Consider the following 7,528-nt stretch of genomic DNA (forward strand, 5'->3'; position numbering starts at 1 on the left):
TCTTTTCAGTACTTGTGGGTGAGTGACATAATGCATTTAGTTCTTACCTTTACCAGTGTCATTTTTCATAGATGAGCTTAATGTGTATATCTAAACTGAAATATTGTGTTTAGTTTGACTAATGGTGAATTTTGTCCTGAATCATGTTTTCCACAGGTCACAGTACTGAGGATGCGATTACACCTTTTAATGACACAGTGCATGTTACAGAAGGTGGAAATATTACACTCTCCTGTAACTATAGTGGATTTGTAAATAACCTACAATGGTATCGTCAGTATCCCAGATCAGCACCAGAGTTTCTCCTGTTCATCACTGAAGCTTCAGAGCCCAAACAGAACCACAAGCTTCGACTATGTACTAAAGTTGACAAGAATAACAAGCGTGTAGATCTGGAGCTCTCCTCTGCAGAAGTGACAGACTCTGCAGTGTATTACTGTGCATTGAATCCCACAGTGACAGGAAACTCACTGACGCTGTACAAAAACCTCACTGCATCTCAGCAGTTAATACGGTTATTTTAATTACCAGACTGTTTTTCGATAGTTTCGTAATTTTGGAAGCTTAGCTTTCTGTAACTTGTCATTTTGTTAGTGAGAATGAGAGGCTCAGCACCATAAGCTTCCCAGCACCTTTGGTGTTACCCCCCCCTCGCAGAGATGTGGGGCATGAAGGTATGCTGAGATGACTGGTCACAGATGTTGCTCCAAACATGATTGCTTGTGCAAAAGCAGAACATGTTAGACATACAATAAGTGAAACACATTCACTCAGCTTCAAATTATACAAGTCAGTCGATGAATCCCCCCCCCTTTAGTGATATTCTCACCATAGTCAGAAAAATAGTGGTTTACTATCATACCAGCACCACTGCAAAAGAAAGACTAACCCAGACACAGGAGAGGATGGACAGGCAAACACCCAAGGTGATAACTGAGGTAGACATGCGGTGGATCAGCACCTTGCATATGCTGGAAGCTCTTTATCATCAAAAAGAGCCGGTGGGGGCAGCCTGGCCTCCCTGAAGACAGTACTTACCCCACTCACTGCTCAGGAATACGAGGTAATGAAAGACAGTCTGCCTCTGCTGGACACATTTTACCAGGCCGAAGTCAACCTGATAAAGAGCTTCCACAGTCACCTTCATCATGCATCTGGACCTTAGTGAAGCCTTGGCCATTCTTCTCTATTACATTGACTTGAATTTGATGACAGGGAGGTGTTGAAGTAATTTAAATTCTATTGGACAAATCAATATCAATATATTCAAGTGTTCAATAACTGCACTCTCTTGTAAATGTCACTGGCTCCATTTCGTGTACCACAGCAATCAGTGTTTGGTCCAATATTGTTCTCTTTCTACATGCTGCCGTTAGGTAATGTAATGAGAAAATACAATGTTAATTATCACTCCCTATGCCGACAAAACTCAAATATACATTTTAGCTACAGTTCATGACACCTCATCTATTCTCACTTTAGATACAGTTAGTGGTTTAATGAAGTAAGTAAGGGTTCGATTAATAATTTTTGTCACTCAATGAGGAGAAAACCAACGTTCTGTTCTTTTGAGGCAAGTCTGCGGATTAGTCTGCTAAGATTCCACTCTCCACTCTACTGAACTTCTCCCTCGGCAGCTCAGCCCACAACTTAGGTGTCACCTTAGACACATTCTCATTGAAACCATATATAAGTACTGTAAGTAAGTAGAGCTTTATTGTCATCCCAACAATACACATTATACACAAGTATACAGTGAGACGAGATATCGTTCTCCATGACCAACATAAAACACAACAATATATATATATTATACCTAAAAGGACGCAGCACCAGTCTTGTGCTTCCTACAGCCACATAGCATTTACAAACTCCAGCGTTATCTAACTATTCAAGACACTGGGAAACTAATGCATGCTTTTGTATACAGTAGGTTAGATACTGTAATGCTGTCTTATGTGGGAGCACATACATTAAACATGCATTAAACATACATTAAACACACATTAAACATACATTAAACATACATTAAACACACATTAAACACACATTAAACACACATTAAACATACATTAAGCACACATTAAAGACATTAAAGACATTTTAAACACACATTAAACACACATTAAACACATATTAAATACACATTAAACACACATTAAACACATTAAACATCGAGCAGCATGTTTAAATGCAGCAGCTCGAATTGTCAAAGCAGAAGCAAGATATTTGAATACATAACATCTGCTCTATTTCCCTGCACTGGCTTCCTGTTAGATTCAGGAATGACTTCAAAGTTCTACTTGCATATATTCAAAGATCTAGCACCTTCTTACCTAATAGGATTGATTCATGTGCACATACTGCATCATACTGTACATTCAGATCACCCATTGATTTGATTGTACACTAGTGACATCTACTGGTAAAAGTAAATTAGCGGCCGAGTCAATGATCATGAGCCACAGACATAATGTAACAACCCACGATAATAATATCACTCCAGTACCCAGCTATTGTAATATCAAATTCTAACATACTCTTAAACCAGCAGTTAATCTCACTAAAATATATTTTTACTGTTGTAATTATGCCTTTATGATGTATTATCTGTTATTCCCTGTGGTGCCAAATCTCCTCACCTACTCTTTCCATGCATACAGTAGCAGGGAGAAATAAATAATTCACAACTGAATATTTCTTTAAAAAACCATAAGAATTCATTGTAAATTGTAATGACTCTCTGGGCACCATTAACTTGGCTACACCTGCGATTAATCGTCCACATCAGCAGCGGATAACCTAGTTAACCGAACTCAACAAGATGGCACATAACATTAATATGCATAAAATTGTAAATACCAATCCTGATAAAATCCTACACCAGGCATATCAAAATAATAACTGAGTGAAACAGAGGCAAGTGACACCTCCATAGATATTTTATGAGTGATCTCAGTAAGCCATATGACTATAATCATACCTATATCATATAAAGAGAAATGCATGCATAGAGTATTTGTACATGTTATTGAAGATATACATATGAATGATGAATATTTTATTTATAAATTATATTATAGAAAATTTCTGTGAGAGGAACGAATACCAGTCTTACCTCTGCTGGTGGGGGCAGTGGAAATGAAGAGGGTACAAAAAGCAGGGAAGCAACACTGATCTGTGTAATTGGAATAAATCTTATTAGTATTTTATAAAAGGTAATGTTAATTAAATTATTATAGTATATTATTAATAATAGTTTTTCTCAAATTACATGTCTTGCATATATAATATAGATAAATGCATTAATTAAACCCAATATTATTAAGAGTTCATTTACTTAACTTGAATAGTGTTACAGAGACACGTACAAAATAATTTTTACCTTGTGGACTATCAAAAGAGTCAGGGAGTTATTATGTTTAGGTAATTATATTAGTGTCCTCATGGGGGCGACATGACAGCAAAAACACCCATTGTTCTGGGTCAGATGCTGTCATTTAAGCACCTCCTAAGAGCCAGACACTGCAGAGAGCTATAGGTACAGACACTGGAAACAGCAAGACTCTCATCCATTGTGTGCGTAGATTTAAATGTTTCATTGCCTCCATTATGGCACAAAGACTGTGGATTTTTCTGATCTTTACTCCATGTTTCTTCGGTATGATTCATTTTCCTCCTTCTTTCTGAACTCATTCAAACTTCTCTGGAATTTCACTAATAACATTAATTCTGTTTTCCCCAGAATGCCGAGCTGAAGATAAAGTGACTCAGCCCACTGGAGATGAGATTGTTTCTGAAGGGAAATCAGTGACTCTAAACTGTAAATATGATACAACAGACTCAAGCCCAGATCTTTTCTGGTACATCCAATATCTCAATGAGTCTCCAAAGTACATTCTCAGACAGAGTACATATGGAAATCATACTGTTCCAGGCTACGGGGAGAGATTTACTGCCAGACTGGACAAAAGTACAAAAATTGTGCCTTTAACAGTACAGAAAGTGCAGCTGTCAGACTCTGCAGTGTATTACTGTGCTCTGAGGCCCACAGTGACAGGAAACTCACTGACGCTGTACAACAACCTGACTGCAACTTAGAAATTAATAAGCTTATTTAGCAGTGTTGCAGTAGTGCTCGCTGTCCTCCATCACATAAGCACTTTGTCCATCTGAATCCAGCCCACAAACTTATGCCCCCCATGCCGGTCCAGACCTATAAAAGCACTCGATCTTAGGGAATAATGAAAGAAGATAACGAACAATGTAAGTGAAGGAGGATTGAGGTCTGCGAGCATTTCCCTAACCCTGCATTATTCCAGAATCAACTAACCCATTTTAAGAAGTACTTTGCTGGCTCCTCCCCAGCCTCCGTGTGATAAAAGCAGGCTGTCAATGGTGAAATGTGTTATATGACTGTCACATCAGACAAATGCAAATGTAAAAAATATATAATCTAATTAGAAAACCAAGAAAACACACAAAAGCAACCAAAATTAAGACCAAAATAAATTTACCTATTTGTTGAAAATATAGATATTGGCTCAAAATGTGTTGCTTCCTTATAAAAAGGCAATGGCGAGCGGCAATAGGAAAAGGAAGAAACAATTCTCAAAAGAAGCATTAAAACAACGTTTTGAGGGGGTGGCAGAAATATATTTTAATGAAATAATTACTGAAATGCTGCCTCGTGCCCATTGCTTCCGGGATAGGCTCCGGAGCCCCCGTGACCCATGTAGGATAAGCGGTTTGGAAAATGGATGGATGGATGGATGGATGGATGGATGGATGGATGGATGGATGGATGGAATTACTGAAATGTTGTGCAGCATACACAACAAAAACAGCACGATAGCAACTACGGGGAAATGTTAAAGCTTCCAAGGACTTGTGTACGCACCAGAATCACCTCCACGTGCCCAAAGCACGCGCTGTTCTTTGGTGTGCAGTGTTATACCTCCTCAGCTACGGTGTGGGGATTCAACACTGCATGGAGTCAGCAGGTATTTCTTAAGAAGCTCATTGATGTCTCCCAGTAACCAGCCACCAGCAAATGTACCATCCTTTGCCAACTGACACTCCAAAGCTGGACCAGACATAAGCACCATGTGTAACTCCCAGGCCACTTGGTGACAATGTCTGTAAAACGCGCTATTTGTGTTCACCAGCATCCTCTGCACCATGTGACAGAGTGTTCTCCAACGCCAGGGACGGTGTGTCTAAAAGGAGGATCATCTCAGCCTCAAGACACAGAAGAAACTTCAGTTTCTGGATAAAAAATTATGAAGCATCGCCGTGGCAAAAACTAAACTAAAAAAGACGGTTTCTGAACAAAACAGCTTTTTTATTGTAGCCCGTAATGACACTGCACACAAATAACCACACTGCCATTGCATACAACGGAGAAGCAGAGAGTCTGACACTGCACTATAATTTCCACACTTAAAGAAAACAGGGAAACATGTAAATAACTGGCAGATGGGGGCACACATAGGTAAACACACATCGCTGGGAAGTATGCTGGACATGCTAATAGGGTCCAGTATACGGAGCCGTATCTCGGGCGGTACGATATGATTATATACAAAAACCCCTCGGAAATATACAAATACATAGGTAAGGGGCACACACACTGATACCACCCCCACCACACAACAAACCAGCTCAGAGAAGAGGACCTGAGTGCAGCCATGTGGCAGGTGACACCTCAGCACCACACCAGCCTGAATGGACCAGTGTGAGATTTTTCCAGTAGCAGGAAAGCCAATCCTGCCACCAAACCCCCAAGTTTTTTCCAGTAAGTTGGAGGACCTGCTTACAGGGCTGCATGTAAATTAACATCATATCCTGAACTAAGCAATTACAAGATAAGGGCCTTGCTCAAGGGCCCAGTGGAATAAGCACACTACCGGCATTCACAGGATTCGAACCAGCGCCCTTCCGAATTAGTAATGCTATTTGTATTTTATAGTACTCGAATTGTGTTTGTTACATTCCGCATCCTCTCCGGCTTCTCCTCTCCCACAATAAGACATAACTGCCCCTCCTACACCACACACCAAGCATTTTCAGACAGTACGGAATATACAGACTATAGTGCTGTATTCCAATTCCAGACTGTGTTTTCTGCTCTCTCTCAGGGAGGTCCTGGCCCAAAGCTCACAAGTAAGGAAGGCTGGGAAATCAACAGTGTTCAGCCCTGGAGGAGCGAGATTTGAACAGCCCTGATCTACAGCTTGTACCTCTCATATTGACCAGCTTGGTTAGGCTTTACCGTCCGCACATGCGGATCATATTCTGGAAGAGTGAGGCTGCAGTAACACATTTTACCTGATGGGGGCAACATTGCAGCAAAAGTTTGTATTTTTCACTCACATAAGCTCCTCCTTAAATCCTGATGTACTACAGCGAGATTGAGTCTCAGAGACTGGAGACTAGAAAGACTGTTTGGCTGATGTGGTGTTCACCTTTATCTTAACAACCCAATCATGGAACATGCATTGAGAATTTTGCTATTTTTTTCAATAGTTATCGGTAAGTCATTGTTTTGCTCAGTTTTTGATACTGTCCTTAGATTCATGGTGTGTTACCTAATTCTTCCACTCTCATTTCCACAGAGTGCAGGGCTGCAGATACAGTGAATCAGACTGCTGGAGATGTCTTTGCATCTGAAGGAGGATCAGTCACACTCAACTGTACCTTTGAAATTTCTAGCTCCTACACCTACTACCTGTTTTGGTACATTAAATATCCCAATGAGGCTCCAAAGTACATGCTGCAACTGAGCAAACATTCAAATGAAAACGCTCCGGACTACAAGGAGAGATTTAACGCCAGTCTGAATGCAAATACAAACACTGCACCTTTAACAGTACAGAAGATGCAGCTGTCAGACTCTGCAATGTATTACTGTGCTCTGAGGCCCACAGTGACAGGAAACTCTCTGACGCTGTACAAAAAACTGGAAGCAACTTAGATTAGATTTTAGAAGGTTGTTTTATTCAATAAACAGTGTATGTATTATTTACCACTTACTGTATTTTGGAAACTTGATTTATTCTACATTTACATCAAGCAGTGAATCATTTACAACTAGAAAGGGGGCGGTCAGTATGACAGTAATATTTCCCCTCACAGCCCCCTCACTCCCTCCGCCTATATAATCCTTTCTGTCTAATCCATCTAATCCTTACGTTCCCACAAAATACTAAATCGAGTTCACGAAATCGCAAAATGAGTCACAGCGTTTTATTTTACATTGCCAGGCAACCAAGTAATATATGCAACGGATGCAAATTTATGATCCTCACATTTTCTAAAAGGCTTAATTGCACACTTTGTATGACTAGTTGTTAGGATCATTCTCTGCCTGGCCAGCAGGTGTCACTGGTCACCCGTTTCCTAGAGTTAGAGTCTTGTTCCCAGCCCTAGTGTTTGGTGAACTGCAATTGGTCCACACCTGTCCCTTTTATTACCCTTGTTATCCCTGTATATATGTACTCTCCCTTGTTCCTCAGTTGGTCATTGT

Source organism: Brienomyrus brachyistius, chromosome 21, assembly GCF_023856365.1.
Source record: "Brienomyrus brachyistius isolate T26 chromosome 21, BBRACH_0.4, whole genome shotgun sequence".
Classification (NCBI taxonomy): domain Eukaryota; kingdom Metazoa; phylum Chordata; class Actinopteri; order Osteoglossiformes; family Mormyridae; genus Brienomyrus; species Brienomyrus brachyistius.